Genomic DNA, 25,826 nt, shown 5'->3' on the forward strand with positions numbered 1-25,826 from the left:
CAAACTTTCTTTATTTTCAACACCACAGAAAGAAGCTAAACCTAAAAGGTAGAAAACGCCAGAAAAGAAAGACAGAAAATTATCTATCTCAAAATCTTTTTATGACAGTAATCTTCCTACCAGTGAAATTGGAGAAAAAAGTAAAGCCATTACAGAGAAAAATTCTGCACAATTCACTAATGTTAAAAATACTTTGGCTTTATTAGTTTCTAGGATTTTAAAATCTTGACACAATCATTTCATTCTGTAAGGAAAATATTTCTAATGCTACATCCAAATGTAGTTTCACTGATGGAAAATGACTGTTCTAGAACTAACAAATAGATGCAGTAATATTCTCCTCAGGGGCTTGCCTAAAAAAATATGATTTTGCTAATCTAGCAGATGCTATTTGGGACACTCTCTTCCAACTTACTGAATAACCAAATGCAAAAGAATTCTTCATCACTGAAAGGGAACATAGAGCTAGTTTTATTTCAATTTACTAAACTTTCATGATACAGTAGATCCTTTTAACTCCAAGAATAAAACATATTGTACTAGGCAGAACTGTCAGCTGAAGTTATCTTCAAGCTTTCCTATGGAATATAAATTAACAAGAATGCAATTTTTCTCGGTTGTCATTTCCTGATTAAATAGGATTTTCTTTTTCAGATGCTCTTTTTAGCTAAAATAAGTTTTTTTCTGGTATAATTAGCAAATATCAAATAGATGATAACATAGAAACAAAGGTTGTTTTCACAAGTTTTATTTATTCAAACTTAACTAAAATGTTTGTATAACCATTTGTCTACTCAGTTATCAAAGCCTTCTAGACATTCTCACATACTTAGCTGTTTACTAAATCCATTTTTGACACTACTTATTGTAATGCTAGTCGAGTTATTAAAATTCATAAAATATGTGGTTTTCATCATAGGATCCCATTCGTATGTTTGCCTTACTGCTGCTACAATGTCATTTCTAGAAGTATTTCTCTTGTATCTTTACCCTTGCGTTCAGGTTGGCAGACAGTTAGTTTCCTTTAGTTATTTGTTAGGATGCCTTACTTTGTTGAGAGCAGTGCTTGGAGCTTTGCTTGTACTGCTCATGCTAAACTATGCATTTATATACACACACACACACACACACACACACACACACACACACACACACACACACACACACACACTCACACACACACTCTGACATGAAGACACAGATTCTTTATCTCTCTTTCACACACACACACACGCACACACACACACACACACACACACACACACACACACACACACATGCACACACACGCACACACACGCACATGCACACACACATACACACATCACTTAAAAGATTGCAATCTCATTGTACAATTGTTTTTCCTTTTTCACTACTGTTCTTTAAAGTAGCTTTTCCCTGTTGCCCCTCAGGAAAACCTGTTGTTTGTGTAGTTCTGTTGTAACACACATAATGTTGTAGCAATATCATTTCTTACTATGTGTTGACTTAAAGGAACATAGATGTTGACTTGGTTGCATATTGAGTGCTGTGTTATACTCAGAGAGAATGGAGAAGATGAGTTTTGCATTTTCTTTCTGTTTCCCTTATCTCCAAGTTAGTGTTCTCTCTCAGTTGATATACATGTGTGTGCGTGTGTGCGTGTGTGCATGCATGTGTGCGTGTGTGAGTGTGCGTGTGTGTCTATCTGCTGAGAAAGATCGAAGCTGTGGGATTTGCTCCCACATTAGGAGTACAGGATTGCTTTCCTTAACAATAAAGAGGACTTTTATATGTTTTGTAACCATTTGTATGTTGCTTATTAAAGTATGCAATATTCTTTGATTCAATGGTTCTGGGAGTGATTTTCTGTTTGTTATTAATGTAGGAGATGATTTTTCACAGTAAATCCATGCTCTTTTTTAATATTGATCCTGTATAGGTTTAATGTTGTTTTGTAAATTATGTTCTAAATAAACTACTTTGTTGAAAATTACTTTGACTTTAGTTTCCCTTCTTGCAAAAAGCTGCCACTTTCTTAGCACACAGCTGGTTATCCATGATTTGTATCAACAGTACCCACTTCTCTTTAATGTTTGTTCACAGGAAAAAAATAAACATATTTAGGTTTCATTCATTTTGACTTTTTTATGTGCTGAGGCTTATAAGATTTAATTATACATATTAATCAGAGCCTTATTTTCAGTACTGAAGAATTACATTTTACTTCAGGCTGAGATGGGAGATATAATTTATTCATGGTACTGTTCTATCAGGGATGCTTTTATAGGTTATTTATTTTTATTTTTTATATAAATTCCTCCAGTGTGAAATATAATCTCTATCTTTGCATTACACTTTCATTTATTGGGGTTGTGCAATCAGTTGATGGCATTTTAGGTAACTGTCACTTCAGTGAAAATGTTTAAACAGAAACACTTTTCCAAGTTGTGGAGAATTCCCTTTTGTCCTGGCCCCCTTTAAATAACTCACACCAACACATAAAGACATTTGATGACCTTTATTAATAATATTACATAAACATAAACTTTATTCACACTGAACAAATAACAATAAAACAATAACTTCATAACTCTCAACGATCTCTAGGCAGTGTACCTACTCACCCTGGCCGATTCATACATCAGGGCAGTGTACCCACTCACCCTGTTCCATCCTCCACCAGGGCAGCTTTCCTACTCACCCAACAAACCTTAAATGGGCAGCGTATCTGCTCACCCCTTTCAAACCAACCATTAACCAATGAAGTTCACTTATAGTCAAGTTGCATCCAGGCACTCACTTGATCCCCAACTGAAATACATGGCCACCTTCAACTTGAGGGACAACAGAAGAGGACAATCCTGTCCCTCTTCTCCCCCCTTACATGAACAAACATTGTAACAAAGAAATTATTTGGGAGGGAGGGAGGGACACCAACCCATGCCAAAATGTGACACCACTTCCTTTATTCCCAAATATATATCAGCTAAGTCCCTCCCTAACCTACCTCACATCCCCTAAACTCTCAATCTACTTAACCCTTTATTATCCAAGGCCTAGTCCCTGTTACCTGACTTAAACAAACCAACCCCACCTTTACTCCTAAGATATCCCCCCACCCCTAACTAAAGAGGGTCCAGGACAAATTGGTTTTCCCCAAACCTCATTTCCCCACTGTTGCTTGACCATGGAGTAGGTATATTTCAGTTTTGTGGATTTGGTGTATTCCCCACCATGGATAGTGCAGGGGGTATTGCCCCCTGGAAAAAAGATTTACTCCTTGTTTCACAGAAAGTGCTTTTCGTGAAACATTTTTGGAATTTTTGGTTTCAATGAAAGAGGTATTGCTATCAACATGGATCCAATTTATTTAACCTGATTTTCACACTTTCTTTAGTCTCTTTTTTTCTAATATCACTTTTGCTGACAGGGTACTCAATTCACTTTGTTAGGGAAGAGAATTGGAATTGTTTGCTGGATGTGAGGAAGCATCTAGTATCTTGTATGAAAATGATAGTTTTACACAGCTTCTGGACTAAATATGCCTTGTCTATATTGTTGATTGATAACTTATTGCTGCAGTAAAGCTGGGAATAATGCCACGTTTTTTTTCAAGTGCTTCAAGTTTTCAATCCTGTGGATCATGGCCAAGAGAGCCTAGAAGAGCAAGTGTGAAAAAATCAGTAAATTGTGTGGAAATGTAACATTTATCTGATATGTATATTGTCAGTATGTCTAGCAGTGTGCATTAACCCATGGCTGCATTATGCATTTATGTATCACACTGGGTACCATTTTGTACAATTTGCTGTAGAGTTTTACTATTGTGCAGAAATCTTGCAAGCCAATTCCTGTAACGACCGTGTCACAAAAGGAAATACTGCCCTGCTGTTTGGAATTTTGTAAATAATTATATGTAATTTGCAAATATTAATATGATTTATATAGAAGTGTGACAGAAGGAGATACTGCAAGCACAGCTATCTGGAATTTTGTAAATAGTTATATGTCATTTGTGAATATTAGCATGAAGCAATTGCTTGCATTACCACTATATTAGAACAGTATGTTGTCTGTATATCAAGCTGCTGATACAGAAGTGAGTGTGTAAAGTACTGAGCTTAAGCCTACTGGGAAAGAACAGAAGAGTATATGAGCTGTTGTACATGTGTAAATATATATATTTTAACAGGGAAACTAGAACATAGAAGGTTAACTTGCAAAACTTCAGGAAAATAGTTGAAATTAAATTACTTAATAATTGTGCTATAAAAGTTAGTTTAAATGCAGCAAGGAGATAGGATGTCTAGAACGAGGGAGCCTCCTGCATTAGATTGTGTTTTATTGTTCTATGTCTTCTAGCAGCTGTAAACATCTGAAGGCTATGTATTTTCACAGGGAGATGCTAGATGCTGCATCAGTGGGGGATGTTTGTGAGCCTGGGAACTAAAATCAGGTGACAAAAACTGAATTCATGCTGCAAGTATCCCAGTAGCATTATTTGAGGTATTAATTTAAGAACTCTGTGTGTGTGTGTGTGTGTGTGTGTGTGTGTGTGTGTGTGTGTGTGTGTGTGTGTGTGTGTGTGAGAGCTACTTTGGCAGGGACACAAAGCACTGGCTGGAGAGAGAGGGTGGGTCTTGGTTTGGCCACTCAGCTGAGGTCTCAACCCTATAGCTGGGCCATTGGGGAGTCTTATTGGGGATCTGGAGAAAGAGGGAGAAACCAGCCTCAGACTAACTGTGGTCTCTGTGTGCTCTTAAGGGAAATTGCACTTTACTGTGTGTGTACTTGTCATCCTCCCAGTATGTATGTCCCAGGGGGACTGTTGCCAGTGATGAGGATTGAAGCTCCTTGATCACTGAGCCAATGCAGGGGCATCACAGACCGTTCCAATTTAGATTTAAGTCAAAAAGAATAACCAGTTTATATTGTTCAGAATGTGCTAATATGGTTTTACTCTTTCTTGTACCAGCCAGAATAAAAAGGAGAATATATTGTGACAAAGTTTATTTTTGGATGCCCTCCTAGAGTAATTTTAATAGATGACCAGTTTGGAGTAGTTCCAGAGGTTGTTTGTGTAGAAAGGTAAATGTCATGACTTATCATTATCAATAATCATTTTATTATTATTATACATATTATTAAATAAATGTGGGTCTGTATGTTTTAATAGCAGATGTTTTTGAGTTCCTAAAAAATGATGTATTTTATACACCTGGTGAAAAATGTTGTAAAGGTATACAGCTTGGCTGATTACAGCGCAACAGTAGACCATAGTGAATGAAGATTGTGTGTGCAGGGACAGAGCCAGCTAAAACTGGCCAGAAATCTGATGTAAGTTCTTAGTATGTACACTATGATTTCCAGGAGCACTGTGGATGTGGGACTGGTACTGAACATGTTAAAGGACTTCTAAGTTTTTTAACATGTTAATTGGGTATATGACTAGCATGTCTAGTTTTTATAAAGAGGTTGAAAAGGAAGGTCATAATAATACAACAGATATAGTAGATATAGTTAGAGCTGAATAAATTAGTTTTTGATTACTAAATAACAGCAAAAAGAGGTTTAGTGAGTAATAATGAAATGAAATACAAGGTACTATAATATCTAACTTGAATTAGGATCTTTGAGATAAATGTAGTTAGTTGTGTCACTGTAGTTGTTTTAGGGTGTACTATTCTCAGTTTAAAATATGATTTAAGAGCATGCTAAAACTTGCTAGATATATACTGTACTGTTTCTCTGCATTAATGGTTACTTTATGTAACAGTAACTGTTGTTTAACAGTTGATTTAAGAAACAGCAGCAATGCTGAGTAATTACAGAGAAAGCTGATTGGTATGTTCATTTTAGTGTAGAGGTGTAACTAATATATTAACAGTAACATCATTTATTTAGAAGGTATTATCTGTGCTTATGATTGAAAAGGTTTGACTCAGCCAGAGTTGGGGTGTATAGACCAGTATATAAGTGGCGATGGGGCAGAGTGGCTGGGAATGTGGCAGGGAGAGAGTGAAACAGGCCACTTTTACCATAGAGTGAGATGCAATCAGTCTGTACATGTGCAGGTCTGAAGGCAGCTTGGTAGTGCAACCAACAAAAAATAAGTTAGTGCAATTTATCAACTAAAATAGAAAAAAAAAACAGAATTAAAAATAAAAATATATGTAAAACTTATATAACTACTGCATGCCTACAGTAAACTAAAATAGATCAGTAGTCTTGTACAAAAAAATGAATGACAGGTAACAACACTAAACAGCTGGTTAACAGCAACTACGCATATTACAAACTATCAGTTGTTTGTAGAACAAGCTACATAGACTGCAGCAGGCCACTCATGTTATGGCATACTTTCGATAAAGGAGCTAAGGTGAGTCTACACTATGTTGTTGGGGGAGTTTCTAAGAATGTTAAATAAGACACCTGTTAGGCTTTGATAAGGCTCCCTGGGTCATAAGCTACAGGTATAAAAGGATATAACCAGTTTCTGAACCAGTTTCTCTCTCTCTATCTCTCTCTCTCGGTGTGTGTGTGTGTGTGTGTGTGTGTGTGTGTGTGTGTGTGTGTGTGTGTGTGTGTGTGTGTATGTATATATATATATATATATATATATATATATATATATATATATATATTTATAGCTGTATACAAACACATGCATATATAGATATAGATATAGATATCAACGTATATATATATATATATATATATTATATATATATATATATATATATATATCTTTGTTGTTGTTCTTGTTTGTCTTTCGGTTTTTCCCAGTTAGGGGTCACCACAGCGGAACTCCAGTCCGCTAATGATTGGCAGTTGTTTTTTATGGTGTCGAGTTGCCAGCCCAACGCCCAACCTTCAGTGAAGGCACGCCCATTCAACGCATGTCTTTTGAATGCCCACTTGACTGTGGGGAGGATATGCAGACTCCACACAGAAGGCACTCCCAACCCAAGCCGAGAATCGAACGGGAGAACCTCTTGCTTTGAGGCAACAATGCTACCGCTGCATATAGCTATATAGATATTGCTATGCATAAAAAATTTGCAATATATATATATATATATATATATATATATATATATATACATACATACATACATATAATATATATATATTTTTTTTTTTCCCACTTGGCTAAGCCATCTTTACAGGGCAGAGATGTTGGAAGTAACTGTGGCTTCCTCTTCATGAAGGAGACAGGGAGTAACTAAGGAGATTTTACTATGTGACTAATCTCACTCACAGAGGGAGGCTCCATAAATTACAGTGATCCTTGCAAGTAATGTACATCTTGGTTTTTTTTTGAAAAATGTGCACTCCTCTAGAGGTATCTTCACTAAATTGCTAAAGATCGGCTGTTCAGAACTGGTATCAATTGTGTGGTGTCAGTGACTGGTTTTTATCAGTTCTGAGCAGCAATTGTTTGGCTAAGCCATCTCCAGAGGTTGGAGATGCTGGAAATGGCTGTGGTTGCTTTTTTTATGAAAGAAGTGATGAGCAACCAATGAGATTTTACCAAATGATTAATTCCCTATTTAGTTAGTTATTAATTCCCTATTCTGAAGGTGTGTTTACCAGATTGCTGACGATTGGTCGGTCACAAACAAACAAATGTGTGAGACAGTTATGATTGGTCATTTTTAATTTAAATATCTGGAGAAGGATTTATTCATTAGATCTCAAGAAGGGTTCTAATAACTCGAAAGTGCTTATTGTGTATGTTGTTTTAACTGCTTATTTTTTTGTTTTATTAAAAGTTGATGTTTTTACTCTTCGGCCTAGTAACCACAGTGTTTTAGCTTGGTTTCATATTGTTATTTTAATATATATATATATATATATATATATATATATACACACACATATATATATATATATATATATATATATATATATATATATATATATATATATATATATATATATATATATATAAATAATACACACACACACACACACACACATATATATATATATATATATATATATATATATATATATATATATATATATATATATATATATATATATATATATATATATATATATATATATATATATATATATATATATATATATATATATATATATATATATATATATATATATATATATATAGATGTATATATATATTCACTCACAGAAATATACACAAATTAAAAACACTGGCACCCTGAAATCTAAGGAAAATGTAAAACTATCCCTTATTCTTTACAAAAAAAAAAAAAAACGCCTCTTAAAACCATAAATCACATTTTACTCAAACATATTTATTTTTACATGCCTGTTTAGCATTTTACTTCTTTAGTATTTTAGTTTGGGAAATGGCATAGTGATTAAGGTGCTTACCTTTTAAGCAAGAAGAATAGGGTTTGACTATCACTAAATGAAAGTGATTAAGCTTGAAATGATCCCCAGGAACAGCAAGCATAATGTGTCCTTTCCCCTCAATCTGGCCCCATGTCCCTTATTGATAGAGCCATCAAAAAGAATGTATTATCCTAACTAAGTCCCCCAACAAATTATCTACCTGCCTACTAACTTTCCCCACCCCATATGATACTTGTGTCCCTAATGGTTTGGAACGCTCAGCTAGGCTTCTAAAGAGCCTAGTGGTTACTAACCTAGTTAAAACCTATATAAAGAATGTTCTTTTAGTAAGCTATTGTGTACTGTGCCATTGGCCTAAAGAATGTTCTTTTATTAAGGTATTGTGTACTGTGCCATTAGCCTGGGACGACAGAAAAAGGATCATGCAGCAATCTACAAAATAAATATATGAAATGGTACAAAACTGCAATAACCTACAACATTTTATTAAATGAACACATGCGGTAAAAACATTCCTATCTATCCCTTCACCTATAAACAGCACACCTGACTACAGAGCTGAGCATACTAAAAAAAAAAAAAAAAACAAACAAACTCTGTAACGTTCATTCCTAACCTTTAGTGTATGCATCCATACCAATGCTACTTAACACCTTTGGAATTGGTAACGTCAGACCTTTTCTAGCCGTCTTTGCAATATTCTACCTTAGTCTTTCTTGGGACGAAGTAAGGCTATCAAGATTGCAATTATCTAGCTACATGTTGGACCTTCATTTGTGCAGGAGATCATCACTGCCTCCCTCTGTTGCTTTGAAAGTACTTTGAGGAGATAGTATTTGTCTAGTATCTATCTAATATATTTGTATGCAAAGGTGCTGTCCATGGCTGTCAGCTATTAATAATAGGTGCTTTATGGTTATGGTTCAATTTAGTGCCAGTTGCCCTCAAGCAATATTAGATATGTGTGCATATTTTTTTGTATATATTTACATTTAAATCCTCCAGGCAAATCCTTGAGTGGTCCTGCAGGTTGTCCAGCTTATGCCTTGTTATGTATTCCTTGGCTTACCTATAATGTTTCAGTATTGTATTATTTATAAAGGAGGTCACATTATAGTGCAGTATAGCTAATTATTTCCCGTTAGAAAAGATGCTGTGTAGGATCTTATTCTTCAAGATGCTTCTGCTGTATACAAAGAGACTTTATCTCAGTTATAAATGCCATGGCTCTGGGCTTTCTCACACCCAATGTAACATTGTGAAATGCTTTTTACTATGTTACCAAGATGCACTCTGTAGCCCTGTTACAATAATAAATGACAGGACTTGAGGGCACCCAGCAGTATGATAGAACTACGAAAGGTTCTCGCTGTGCTGCAGTAGCATGCAGAGTTGCAATCTCTGTCACAATGATGAATGGCTATATTCAGAGACACCTAGCACAGCAAAGAGTGTGACATAAATATTAAATAAGGCTTTGTATTTTAGTCCAGCTGTCTAGTTCTGTATGCATCTGCCTCTTTGTTTTCTACCTCTGTGTCTTCTTTTTGCCATTATATTTTGTTTATTATTTGTTTTAATCCAGCCTATAGAAATCTACGTGTCCCTTCCCCAATATCCTAGACTGAGATTCTTTTTAGCCCCACTTACACACTTTCTCCAACATGCTGTCTTGTATAAATCACAACCACACACATGCATGCATACTTACACACACACACGCATACACTCACACACACACATACACACACACACATACAAACACACATACATACACATATACAAACACAAATACATACACACACATATAAAAATAAAGAGATATTTAAACTCTTAGGCACAACTACTAGGTTAGAAGCCATGTATATTAAAAAGCTTTAATATTAGCTACTTAGCATGTTCATATTTAAGATTATTTGTTACAGAAATTCTGCTCTGAACTCCTTGTAAGCATTAGGGATGCCTTTAGTCTCACAACAACAACAACCTCAGGTGCTACTACTTTGTTTTTCAGCTCCTAGTGCTTCATGGGAAGTTTGGGTCTCAGGGTGGGATAATCAGCCTATGGCTTGTTGTGTTTCCACAAGGAATAACTGACTTAGTATAAGTGCACTGACAGGTTGGAGCTTGGAAGTGGATGACATGATGATAAGAAGGAGGCTGGTCATCCTCTGTATCCAGGAGACAAGATGGAAGGGCAGTGCAGCAAAGTTACTGGGCTTTGGATTCAGATTCTACTTCTCAGGAGGAGGGCAGACTAGAAATGGTGTGGGAATTGTGGTGTGAGAAAAGCTTTAGAAGACAGTAAAGGATGTCATCAGAATAAATGACAGACTCATGGATATTGGGCTCCATTGTAAGCACAGCACAGTATTCATAATCCTAGCTTATGCTCCACAGCGGGGTTGTAACAATTAGGAAAAGAGTGCATTCAGGCAGCAGTTGCTGGGCCTACTACATACAGCAGGACAACATGATCTGATGTTGATAATGGAGGGACCTAAATGGACATATCTTGACATACAAAACACAATATGAGGACTGCATGTGTCCATATTGATGGAGGCAACAGGAATAAAAAAGTGGAGACCATTCCAGACCTCTGTCTGACAAATGGCTTGATGGTGGCCAACACATGGTTCAGCAAGAGAGAGAGAAAGTCACAAGATCAGGTACATTTACTTCTTACAAGGAAAGGGCAGTGGGGTAGAATCAATGATTGTGAAGTCATTCCCATTGAAACAACTGACCCACAGCATAAGTCTCTGCATGTAACAATCACCTGCAAGCAGTGGTCAGAGAAGGTTTGAAGGTCAACAGAGATTAGGCTGAAGATCTAGAAGGTGACTGGAGAGAAAGCAGAAGAGTTAAAGTGAATATTCAAGGGTCTAGTATCCGAGGAAGATGATGAAATCAGTGGAGCTGAAGAACAATGGCAGTGACTCAAAACTGCATGCATTAGTATTATAGAACTGAAATCTGGCCAAGCCAGGAAAGCTGCTGGTGACATGCAGAAGTCCAGGAAGTCATCAAAAGAATGAAGTAGTGCAGGAAAAAGTAGAAGATAAAAAGACGCTCCAGGCTAAGAAGGAATATTGGTTGGCTAACATAGGGTCCAAGACAGCAGTTGCAATAGTGAAGAAAAAGGCATCAGAGGCACTCCACCAGGTTTTGAAAGATAGTCATCAGACACCCTTCATAGGAATGCCAGCAACAACCTGCTCACCAGTCCACAAGACATAAAAGACAGATGGAAGGAGTACTTCCAGCAGCTTCTGAATGAAGAAAACCCCACAGAAGCTGTACTTCTCCAGACACAGCCGACAATCAAAGAAGAAGAGGAGTGGACTCTGAAGGAGTAAGGGTAGCACTAAGGAAAATGAATTTAGGGAAAGCAGCAGGTTCAGATGAGGTCAATGCAGATATGATGAAGATGTTGGGCATATTACAAGAGAAATGATTCCTAAAGCTACTCAACAGTACGGAAAGAAAGGCATATCCCAGATGATTGGATATTAAGCATAAGCACCAGTGCACAAGACAAAGTGACCATCCACAACTGCGGACAATATAGAGGTCTCAAACCCCTGTCTCACTGCATGAAAGTTCTGGAGAGGATGATTGATAAGTGAATACACAGAGAAGTAGAACATAATATGGGAGATTAGCTGTTCTGATTCAGTTCAGGATGCAGCACAACTGATACAATGTTTGCAGTGATATATATAGTTGAGAAGAAGCTAGAACATTCCTAGACTTGGAGAAAGCATATGTCAAGGTCCCAAGAAATTTGATTTAAACAGTCCTGTTATGGTTCAAATTCCCAGAAGCTTTGGTAGAATTACAGCAGACTGTGTACAAGGCCCCAATGACTCAAGTACGAACAGTGTTTGGCCCCACAGATGGGTCCCAGTGGGAGTGGGTTGCATCAGATTTCAGTGCTGAGGTCATTGCTGTTCATACTGATGATGGGCTACCTCAGAAAATGGGTTTAAGGGGACAGATTAAGAAAATTGCTGTATGCAGACAATGTGGCATTACAGCCGGACTCTGAACAAGAACTTTAGCAAAGAATGAGGGAAAGTAATGCAAAACTAACAGCTTTAAGTAATTGGGAGGGGTGGTTGTGGAGTAGGAAAATATGAATGAGGAGGTCAAAGCTAGAATCAGACTGGCTACAGTCAACTGACACAGAGTGTTATAGGTAGTGTGCGACAGAAGCATGCCAAAGAAGTTGAAAAGTAAGGTATACAAAGTGGTTTACTATCAAAATGTGAATGGCAGTTATGTGAAACTGGGATGGTTGAATACATGGTTCCAAGTTTCCATAACGCCGATCTGAAAATGTTCAAATCCACGTTAGCGAATGCTAGTGTCCATTCACTCATATGAGGTTGATGTTTTGAATGGAGATCGCACTACAGTGGGGATCGGGGAATTGGGTTCCTAGTAAATGACTGAAGATGCATTCCTTTGAATGCATTTGGATCGAACTTGAAAGCACAAAAAGGTAAAATAGCAAAACAGCATATAAGCAAATTCTTTCCCTGGGAAAGAAATCGCTTGCCCGCTTCTATTACTCTGCCATTTTTGTGATTGTAGTACGATCGCAGAGTTGGTATATTTAAGTAGGGGGGTGTGGGGGGCAAAGCCCCCCACTTTATGTAATGGTTGAAATTGTTTTTTTGTTTTGTGGAACAGCGATTTTTTTTCCCTTGGAAAAAAATCCCTGTTCTAAGCATTCGAGATTGTAAGCTTTTTGTTACATGGGTTCGATAAATCATTGTTCGCTTTTTTAAATGTTCAATGATTTAGCATAGACCTCTGGGAATTTACCCTTTTCCTCACTGTAGTGTGATCTTGAAGTTTGCATGTATAATATGCAGATGGTGTGAGGGGTGCAGCCTCCCACATGGGGGATGCAGGAGGCTGTCCCCCCCTAAAGTGTAAATAAGACATCACTGTAAGTCAAAGTAACCTAGGTAATGTCGATAGTACTGAATTGCAAATTATCAACATTACTGCTGTCATCATTTTGATGAAATAACTTTTTTTATTTTTGAGATTTATTTTCGGCTAAGTGAATACACAAAAACCTGTGAGTCTTGATTTTGATAGCAAACCATACAAAACAGTGGTACAACTGATACTACTGTACGGTTTGAAATCTAGACAGTGAAGGCAGAGCAGGTGAGGAAGCTAGAGGTGATGGAAGTGAAGTGCCTGAGATGGGTTGTAGGATGCACACTGTGGGACAGATGAAAAATTGAGGACATCAGAGCAGAATCCCAAAATTGCTTCAATTGCAGAGAAGGCCAAAAAGAACAGATTATGGTGGTTTGGGCACATGTGTATGAAAGCAGAATAAAGTTTGGTAAAGGAGATATGGGACAGACAGGAAGAAGGCAAGAGAAAACGAGTGTGTCCAGAAAAGGGATGGATTGTGTGAGAGAAGACCTGCAATAATCAGGCATAACTGTCGAAGAAGGTAGGAGAGTGGCATTGAATCGAGAGAGATGGTCACAGCTGATGTGATACCCTAACCCCATGCAGAAAAATGGGAAAAAAGGGTTGATGTTAATGATGATGAAGATTAGATGACTTATCTGTGTGAAAAGGACTATAGGTCATCGTAACAGTGCTATCAATGACAGTTTCAACAAACACCACTCAGCTAGACCTAAATAACCGACAAATCAGTTTACCATAAGTCAGCCTGGCACAAATACTGCTTTCTTGTCCCATCTCCATGTGGGCTGGTATCTCCTGCAATGTTCTTTAATACCTGCAACTCTCCTAACTCAGTTGTTCCTTCATCAAACCCATCTTGAATAATTGGTCCTCTATAACAAAAGCTATGACTAGTAAACTAATTCACTGCTAAAAATGGATAAACATATTATTTATACTGTGAAATAGAAATAGATATAACATTGTACTTCTGAAGGATAAAAAAATTAACTCAGTTGGTAATGCATACGCCAAGATGTCAGAATCTTTAACATTTGAACTGAGCAGCCAAAGATTTGGGGGTAGTCTGTAATTTGACACCTTCTTTGAAAACTCCAGATTTAAAGACACAAAATTGCTAGTCATTACATTCTAAGGTTTAGTCCAATCTTCATGAAATTTAACTGGTATTTAAAATATATTTGAACATATTCGCATTTCACAGCCATGTGGTAAAACTGGGATATTGATCAGTATATTGTCAAAATTAAAAAATAAAACTGTTAGGTGCTTTAGAAAACTGTCGACAGCATTTCTATAAAATAGGCAATGTCTTTGTTTATAGAGACTCTATTGCATAGTATTAAGCATGGTATATCACACTTATGAAGATTTCCAAATGTATTTGTCCTTTTCATCTTCAGAATTTCAGTGTAGGTCAAGTGTAAAAGCTATTAGAACTGTTAAATGGTCCCGGTAAAAGCGCCCCTATATCTCAAGTAAGCAATGTGCTGCAGCCAAACAGCTCATTCCATTGCAATCTCTTTTACTAAATAATGTAATAAAGAAACTGTAATCTGGATTCAGTATTTCTGCAAGCAGGGACAAGTGAGAACATGATAGCAGCTATTACTAATTACAACATGGTTTGGAGAAAAGGGGGAAGCTAAATGGCTTTTCAGCAGTAATTCAGTGTATCAAATTCAATGTTTAATTAGCAGCTCTGCTGAGATATCTGTCATTCAGTACATGTTCTAGTGCTGTCATTCATAAATATTTTCTCCAGAGTATTTTCCAGCAGTACTGAATGACAGGTATATCAGCTGAACTATGAAGTGGCCATCTGACATGCTGTCATTTCTTGCACAGAATAACTGTCTACTGACCACCAATTAGTACCATAGATGCTGTGAGTACAGAATTGCAGCTGTCTAACTTTATTTTCATTTTTAAGTTCACATCCAAGTTTAATCTTCATCTAATCCTGATACCCACTAACAGAAAGAGAACACATACTTGCATAGTTTCAAGAATATGAAAGTACTCTTACCAGACAGACAGTGTTGTATAGTTTCACACCAAACAGTGGTTAATAGGCAGCGTATACAAGTGTGATGCATCTAAATCAGAATTAACAATTATCAGGTGATGAGGCAATAAGCTGTGGTGAAGAAAAAGCAACAGTTCTGAAGTCATTGACAAAGCATCCCCTTGCATCCCTTGCTAAATAAGTAGTGAATGGAAATGGGAGGCAGGCAAAAGCAAATGTGCATTTGAAATTTCCCTCCTGTTCACTACAGCTGTCTCTCTCTCTCTGTCTGTCATACATACTTTCGAAGTCGTAGATTATGAGAACAAGGAGCTACTGCAAGGCTAAAAGGAAATGTGTTAACACAGTGTAAAGGAGATCTTCAAGGGTATGTGTAAATACTGCATTCTGTTCTTTCAGGTTTACTTTCACATTTTATCCCTAAAAGTACTCAGAAAGCAGCACAACAGTATATTTGTAGACAGAAGAGGCGACTCTTCAGCAATCACGATGGCAACTTGAGTGTCTCTTAGCTTACTACTATTCATTTCTGAAGCCCGCATTGTCTTTACCGCTCTGTCTCTAGTTATCATTAATTAAAGGTAGAAAGAGAGAAAAACAATACTAGGTCGGTTCTGAAATTTCTGAAGCCAGCATCCTGTAACTTCTTTGTCTGTATCATCATTTTGTGCCACGTTGTCATTGTAGGTACTGCAATGATGATATGACTACATGCTATAAGGTGGTACCTAAACATCTACTGAATTCTGAATGTTGTTTTTTTTTTCTTTTGCCTTGTTTTATTGCATTACTTTAAAGGACATTACTTCCCATCTGCCAATCACCAGAGATGACAATATTACTTTCAGGTAAATGGATGTAGGTCTACCTTTTGAAAAAAATCAGTACATCTCAGTTTATCATGGGGATGAGAGCTTCAAAAGTGGCTGGCCACCTAGTATGAGAATTATAGGTGGAAATTTACACTATAATTATACATTGAATTATAATATGTTACTCTAGGTTGTGCGTTAGGCCCGGCAAGCCAGCATGTAAAACTCTACTGCCAATCATTAGCGGACGGACCGGAGTTCCGCTGTGGCGACCCCTAACCGGGAAAAGCCGAAAGACACACACACACACACACACTCTAGGATATTTGTGAACATAGTTTCCAGCTACAGCAGTTGATCAAATCTTTTTGTCCATGTTACACACCTGACCTTAGCCCAATTATTTCTATATTTTAATTCCTGATTCTCTTCATTGTTTCTTTCATTTTCCATGTTTTCATCATATGTACTATAATAAATGCACCATGTGCCTTGTTACTGGCCAATCACTTGCCAGAAAGGATCTGACCCCCAACAGTAATTTTAAGATTAAAGAAAAGCCAGTTGTCAAAAATACTGTTGTGGGTGGGGAGATGTAAAATTACATTTGGAGTCTCCTCACAGAGTAAAGTCTTGGATGTTCTTGACTGGTCAAAGTACACGAGATAGCTTCTAATTTGAGGAAAGATCAGGAAGAAAATCTAGGGCCTGAAGCTTCACCATTGATGTATGAACCTAATTGTGCATCTGCTTGCCACTGACCCTTCAATGGTTGTGTTTTTCTCTATGGGGTTTGAAATGAAGTTCAAATGTAAAGATTTCAAAAACATCCATTTCTAGATTTCAGGATAATTTTGCAACTGTACCTATTTGTGATTGTTAAAATGAACTAAATGATTATTGTGGGGTCTGCCATTCTGAATCTGCTTTTCTCCACATGCATGTATGCCTTACTCATCTGTGCACACAGAAAATGAAAACTACACCACATTGGAAGTAGTATGTAGTTAGATTTCATACCTTTGCAAAAGGCATTAGACACAAAAGAGAAGGTTAGCTGACTGCTGTCGACTGATTAAAGATATAATATATGTGCAGCTACACCTGGAGCAAGTGACAGATTACATGACATGCTAACTAAGCTGAGAACAATATAAACCAAAACCATAAAATATGAAATACATAGGTTAAGAAGTGCAAGGCAAAAAAGATGAGTTGAAGGCTTTAGCTAAAAAATGGTGAGTGAAACAAAACTAACAGAGAAATAGCCATGGATAACAACATCATTTAGAAGTATATGAGTAAGGAGGAAAACAGTGCCTGTGCCAAAAATGACTCTACAAATGTCTAGATTTTGTCAGATCTGTTGACATTTCAGAAATGTATGCAAGGAAGACTGAGATATATAAAAATAAATATAAGCAAAGAGAGATAGTATGAGAGTGAGAGAGCGATACATAATGAAAAAAGACTAAGTGAATTATGTGAGACTGTTAAGAAAGAGATGTATAGTAATGTCTAAATGAAAGAGAATTATAAAGATGTTTCAGATACTGTGGTCAAGAAAATTCTCATTGGGGACACTATGCAGTTTTGGGAAAAATATACACTCACTGCAAGATATAACTAACGAATACAGAGAAGTCCAAATACAACTGATGAGCAACAACTCAAAAAAATTCATAAAAACATCAGGACAGAGTAATACAGTGTATTAAGAAGTAAGACACAAAGCAATGATAGAGGCACAGAAAAATGAAGAAAGAAACACTTCTAACTATAAGTATAAATGATAATTAAGAAAGGTTCCAAACAACAGTAAGCCTACTAAACAAAGATGACAGTGACAGACTTGTGGTACATGACATGTAGAAATCAAAACCTGAATTACAGAATGCCAAAAATAGTACCGACTCTCAACTTTTACCTCTAGAGTTATGGTAAAGGTCCCAAATTAGGGAAACCTTTTAAATGCTCATACAATTAAATAGGAATATATTAAAATAATATCCAGTTTTAGGAGTGAAGAACAAAAGTGTGAGAACACATTAGGGTGGCCCTCCAAAATCTGGTCATTTGACTGGTATCGTTTGAAGATTGTTTTAGAAAACAAGTTAGAGTAAAAAGTAAGACAATAAAATTATTTTCAGTGTACAAGATGGAAAATAATCTAAACAGCTGAGTTATAACAGTGCATTTAATGTTTGACTGCTAACCATAATTGTTTGCCCTACTGAGACACAAATGAAAACAGCTGCAGTAGATAAAATTGCATAGGGTAAATTTGAATTTGATAGAAGAATTTGAAGTGTAAACTAAAAAGAGACTGTGAATGACTGAAAAAACAGAAATAGACTATCATATCAAACCCAAGAAAACTAAAATGACTACAACTACCTCCATACACATTCAGCAAAATATGTTTTCTGCTAAATGATTTGCAACTACTTAATGATACAAATAAAGCAAAGACACTTAGTAGGGAATAAGTATTATGGAATACCCATAATGCCAAACTTCTTTATCCAACTTTAAAGAGTCATTTCAGGAGACACTGCTTTAATCCTGTAAGCAACAAAGTTTTTAATAAATATGACGTAAGTATTTTTCTCATTACTGCAGATTATGAGAGGATGAGCAGGAAATCTGGAGCAAGTTAATTCAGTGGCATATAAATTTAGAATAAGGTAAATTCTTGTATTGAGAGATTATTTCCCTTAAAAAGTCCATTCACACCTACAAGAGGCATCAGTTAGAACACTATGGTGATTTTACTAATGAGTTTTAGATCAAGGACAAGTATCAATTCTTATGTGAGTAAGTAAACCACAAAATAACTGTGTTAAATTTATTCAAGTCATTGCTGAAGAAGAATGAACATCTAGCATTAATAATTTTTGTTAGCTTTGACAATGAGATAACAGTCTCCTTAACTTTCCAACATAGTCTCTGTTCTTCTGCTGACATATCTCAATAAAGTGGAATAAACAAAGATTCCTTTACTTTGAAAATTTTAAAATAATTTAAGTTTGCTATATATTAGAATTGAACTGTATAGAAGTAGTTGATGTAATATGAATTCTTTTAACAAATAAAGCTGGAGTAATCATGTGAGTATGAACATCCATAATCAGAAATGTAATTTAAGAATGGATTTTAGGAAATATGTGTGATGCTTTATCAATGAAGGGAATTGACCCAACAGCAATTTCTGCATTATTTATTATTAATATGGCTTTCAGTACTTAGAGGGGTGTATAATTTCAATTTGTCTCAAAGTGGTCAGAGATACTAAACTAGTTAAAACATTGACATGGTATAGAAAAGCTGCAGATTTCGAGTTTTCAATCCATCTTTGTTTTGTTGATATGAATATATTTAGGTTAATAAGAGGGATATTGATCTGGAAAAATGTAAAATTATTTTGTTGGCTGATTTGAAAAGATCAGATGAGCTGTATGGAACTGAGTTATTACAAATCAACCAAAAATAATTGGAAATATATTCAGTTTAATAACATATGATCTAGCTAACCAAATTTAAGTGATACTCCACTTGATATGATCTGTTTTGATTTTAAGATTTGACCAAGATTTCAGTGAACTAAGACATTTTTAAAGTGATTCAAGGCTATATCAGCCATTGTCATACGACATCATCTGTTAGATTACTAATGTTGATTTAGAATAGTTAGTCTGCTGATGTGTAACTTGCAATTTGATGGATTACTATAGATATACACAAACTGCATCAGTCTGGGGGCAGCTTTGTGTGGGATGTAAAATACATTAGACCACCATTTACAAAGTAAGTTATGCTAAAATACCAGTTGATACATTTTACAGTGGCGAGTCAAGGGTCTTCAAGTATACCTGAAATAATAATATGAATTAGAGTCTGAAAATATATGGAGATAAAGAGAGTACTTCCCTAGCATCTATCACAATTTATATATATGGGAAAATAGTTTGCCATTAATAGCCAGATATGTAGAGGCATATTTTCTATTGCTATCTGAAAATGTGAACTTCTTTAATGTGATAAAGAGGAACAGAATGTGTACCCCATCAAATATTTACCTGCATCTGAAACAAATATGCCATATTTATTAACAGTGATACTTATGTTGTGACACAAAACGTGTTGTAACATGATAATAATGTCTTACATCTGTCCTGATTCCACAAAACTGGATTGAAAATTGGAAATCAGCAAAATACAACCTCCTGGCTAAAATGATATAATAAATTTTATACCAAGATTTACCATTGAGGTGGGTCAATAATTTTTATTTGGGTGTATATCATATGTCTGAACGCTCACAAGTCCATGTCAAAACTTCGAACTAGAAAGTTCAAAGTCTAAAAATAACAAAGCTGTGGAACATTGAATTCTTTCCCAGAGAAAGAATTTGGTGGGCTGGTTCTGTGACTTCGCTATATCCTCCACTGTGGTGCAATCTTCGAGTTGGTATATTTAAGTAGGGGGGTTTGGGGGGCAAAGCCCCCCACATTAGAAACAGTATTTAGTGTTTGTTTGTTTCCGCATTTTGTACCGGAGCAGCAATTTTTTTCCCTCATAAAAAAAATCGCTGTTCTGAGTGTTCGAAGTATTACATTTTTGAACTTTTGGGTTCGACATTTGCATAGTCGAAGTTTTGAGACTTCGACTATGTGATATAGGCCCTTTTTATTTAAGGGATGATTTGGATTGGGATTAAGGAGCGATATTTTTCCCACTGGATTTACAGATATCATTGATAACAGATGACTTAGTATAACTGTGTAGTTCAAAAAGAATAGCAAAACAATGCCTAAAAGTCATGTAGCCCCAAAAGTTTAAGTGGGTTAAAATTTGAGATCGCCTTTTGGATTTCTCTTAATGTGAAGTATGACTCAAATATGTTTATAAAGCTATCTTAAAGTATGTTGGAGGTGAAGCCTTTTAAAATAGTTATGTATATTTTCTGACTTTAAATTGAATTTTTGATGAATACAAATCTTTGTAAATTTGATAAAAATGGCCGAAAGACTCTGCTGTAGTTCGTTATCCAAACTGTGATGCTGTTTGCCTGAAGTAATATAATTGGAAGTGTGGTTCAATTTAATTATCTATCTAGAAGCTTTAGGGTAATTGCAACTCATTCTGAATACTTTTTAAACTATTTTGTCTTCAAATAAGGGTTGACTAAATGCTTAATTTGAGCTCATGTTATTCAGCTACTAAATACAATTGAAGTAAAGTACCAAATATAGATTCCTTTCTGGTCTACATTTTTGGGTACATGATGCCTTATTAATTAGATGGCTGCTACCATAGCCTTAAGAGCTGCTAATTTGATATCCTAAAGGATTGAGTTATCCTCTGCTCCATCAAAATGGTTACAGATTAGAATTTGGTCTATCACATCACTTTTATTTGGAAAGGGTGTATTTAATCTCCAACTTGAAGTTGATAATGCAGAGGTTAAAAAAATGTTAATAAGATGTATTAGTGAATGATCTGAAAATAAGCTAATACTCCACTTTAATCTTAATTTCAAATATATACATGGGTTTAGACAAAAGGCAAAAAAGAACAGTTCTCAATTGCAATTGTGCTGCAGAGAAACAGGTAAAGCTTTTGGCTGAGGGATGAAGAACACAGGATAGGTAGAAAACTGATAAAACAAAGCACATACTTTCTTGCTTTTCTCAAAGTATCATCACAATACAAGATGCTGATGGCCTTCTATTTATGACATTCTGAATGTCAGTCAACTTGCCATTGCCAAACAATATGTTTCCTTTAGTAATGTCTAGTTGACACCAGAGAAACTAACATACCAGATGCTATTAATCAATATTCTGTATATGTCATGAGGACCACATAACTGCCAAGAAAGTTAGAAATAGGGGAGATATTCCCTGAAAACCATGTCAACTGAATTAGAATCAGTGCATGTAAAGCAGCTACTGAGGGATCATAACAGATTTCATATTAATTTATGGTATGATACAGTATTTATTATGATTGAGAGATTTATATGCAAAAATGAGGATTATGACAGCCACAATTAACTGTAACCCTTGAATTAACCACTAATGTGTACCACTTGGCACACATTTACTATATGAGTAAAGAAGTCAAAATCATCAATTTACACCTGAATATTCTGCAGTCCCAATGAGGAGACATTCTTCAAGAAAATGACCTAAAAAGAAAATAAAAAATGCATTTTTTTTATTTATTTGTTTGTTTATTTTTATATGCATTGTTGACTGGCTTAGTACTAGATGACCTAAGAAACCAAAATTATTAACTTAGACCTACATATTTAGCAGTCACCATGAAGAGTTAAAATTCTTTAACAAAATGATGTAAAAAGAAACCAGTCTCAAAACAAACAAACATGCATTTTTTTAATTTGTTTTTATTTTTTTATGTTTTATTGGCAGCTTATTTTTACTAGGCCCATGGCTCATCCTCAAGGGAGACCCATGGTTGCATTCATGCTTACTAGAAAAATTTAGAAGATGGCACTGAAGAAATTCCTCTACTCTTTTTGATAAATGACATTTGATCTTTTCTTCTTTTTTTTTTTTGCAAAAATATTGTATTTTAAATAAGCATGAAATAAGCTTTGTAACTAAAAAATACAACTAAAATACATGAAACTATATACAGAATCCACAACAAAATTTAACACTAAACAAGACCATTAAGACTTTTCCAGTAAATCTATAAGTTTTTGCCAAGATTGTTGCTTATTTGTAACATTTGATATTTGATTATACATAGTATGTAATTCTTTATTACATACACTTTTTGCTAAAGAAATAAACTCAGAGAAAGAGATTATATTTTCACATTTTCAGTTCATTGTGATGACTTTTCTAGCAATAGCAAGAATCGACCAAAGGAGAGACATTTGAGTTGTTGGTACCGAATCTGGAACTGGAACATTAAAAACAAAATCAAAGAATTTGTAACTATACAATTGTCTGACCAGAAAGCTTTGACAAAGTTTCAAAATTCTGCACAAAATGGAGTAATCATACAACACTCTATAAACATATGAAACCAATTTGTTACTAAAGTTTTATCACACCTCCAACATTTAAAATTTTCTTTCTTATAAAATAAGCCTACTTTATGTTGTGTTAGAAAATATCTATGCAAAAACTTCCAAGTAAAGTTCTTCAGTAGAGTGCTGAAGCTGTGCTACTTATGGATTTCAAGTAAAACTTTCTATTAGCTTCTGAAAATATTTCATTATTAATTTTAGTTGAATAATCCCAAAAAGATGAATCAGAAACCACAAATTCAGTTCTCAAATTCCTATAAATTATTGCTAAATGAGATTTATTTTTAATTCCATCACTACCAGTTTTAAAAAAAGAATTCCAAAATTCTTGCTATAGGTTTAGAATTCATACTTAATGTAATTTGCAAATTACTATAAAGTCCCTTAAACTTTGTATCTTTAACCAGTTGTTTTTGTTTATGTTATAAAATACCAAAAGCCATTCAGCTGTACATATTTTATTTCTATCTAAAAATTGGAACAAAAACCTTAAATTATTTTCTTCAAGATCTGTTAATTTGTTAATGTTAAAAAAATCCAAATATATGTTAGTGAAATGAATAGGAAACATCAGGATTAGGAAATGTTAGACCAAATAATTGTTGTCCATCACTATTTAAAATATAATTATTTTAAGACGTATAAACAGATACACTTTTGGAATTCATGCAATACTCTTTTAAAACCCAATACATTGTATTAATGCCTATAGGAAAGCTTGTATTCAATTCAGGGATTGTATTTGAGATTAAAATATTTTCATGTATTAGTTTCCATTTTGAGATATAGGAATATCTTAACCAATGGCTCACTAAATCTATAACAGTAGTTTTAGCATACAATCCAATGTTGGGAAATTCAATCCCATTCTCCTTTAGCTTTTACATACCAATCAAAAGCTATTCTTGGTTTTGGAGATACTATAAAAATAAAGTAACATAGAATTTAGTTGTTTAATAGTTTTTTAGAGGGAAGAAAAATCAATGATTGAATAACAAACAAAATTATTGCCAAACATCATTTTTATCAGCAGCAGTCTATCTTCAAATGAAAAGAATATTTTATTCCAATTTTCAATTAATTTTAATAACGAGAAAGTTATTTTTTTAATTTATGTATACTGATTCATTCCAACTCAATTTTATGATGATTCCCAAATATTTAATCTACTTATTCTCCCATCTGTATTCCTTAGTATTTCTAAAAAGGGCATTTACTCTTTTATTTATCAACAATATTTCTGTTTTATTATGATTAAACTTTATGCGTGAAACCTTTTCAATGCATTTTTTTAATTAAAAATATGCCCTAGTAAAGATTCAATATTGCCACTTGTTAATAAAATGTCATGTGTAAATAACTGAATTTTAGAACTATAATTATTATTAATGGAAAACCCCTCATTTTTTGTATTATCTCTAATATAAGTAGCAAATGGCTCTATTGATAAAGCAAACAGTAAATACGATAATGGGCATCCTTGTTTACTTCCTCTTAATATTTTGAAAGCATTAGATAAAAATGGTCCAATTTTAACAAAAGAATGATTATTATCATATAGTTTCATTATTAATTTTATAAAATCTAAGGAAAAGTTATATTCCTTAAGCACTTTCTGCAAATATATCCTATTTATTGAATCCAAACCTTTGTCAACATCTAAACTTATTATTCAGAGTTCTTTTTTATTCTTATTTCCAAAATCTATCAAATATAGGAGTCTAATGATGTTATCTTGTACTTTTCTTTTAACATTATATGATTTAATCTTTTTGCCAAAATGGATATAAACATTTTGTAATTCACATTTAAAAGAGAGATGGGATGCTATGGTAAACATAACTTAGGATCCTTAACTTGCTTTAAATAGGGGATATCAATGAGAATTTCCAAGAAAGATGGATACTCAATGTATTTCTGATCGCATCAAATGTATTTAATAGTACTCTTAAAATACTATCATGGAATATTTTGTATAACTCAGAAATTATTCCATCTAAACCAGGGGCCTTATTATTTTTTTAATTCCTAATTTGTTCTTTCAGCTCCCTGGGACCGGAAATTGATTTATCTAAACTAGATTTTTGTTCTTTTGTTAGTTTATGTTTTATATTATCTTTCAAAAAACTATCAGTTATATCACTATTAACCAACACCAATTTACTGTTATTGATTATTTCATAATGTTTCCTAAAGGCTTCTAGTATATGTTTTAATCTATTGCTTTTTTAGTTTTATTATTTAATTTATAGGTAATCTCTTTAATGTATAGTGTTTAATGTTTTGATCTTATGGCTAACTTATGTAATTTTTTAGCATTAACGGAGTATGACTGTAATTTAAACTTTTCCATATTTATTGAGACTTTATGATTTAAGATTTCTAAGTATTTCTGCTTCAATTCCTTTAATTCCAAATTTGCATTTCTATCATGGGGTTTTAAGTTCAACTTTAAACTATCAGTGTTGACTGCAGAAGAATTAATTCATTATCCCATTCTTTTTTTTATAAAGAAACCAACTCTTAATGCTACCATACAAATAGGCGTTTAACGTGCCCCACAAAATAAGATCTGATACTTCACCATTATTATTAAAATCCATAAACAAGTTTATTT

This window comes from Protopterus annectens, chromosome 12.part0 (assembly GCF_019279795.1).
Source record: "Protopterus annectens isolate FY-2018-M chromosome 12.part0, PAN1.0, whole genome shotgun sequence".
In the NCBI taxonomy this organism is placed as follows: Eukaryota; Metazoa; Chordata; order Ceratodontiformes; family Protopteridae; genus Protopterus; species Protopterus annectens.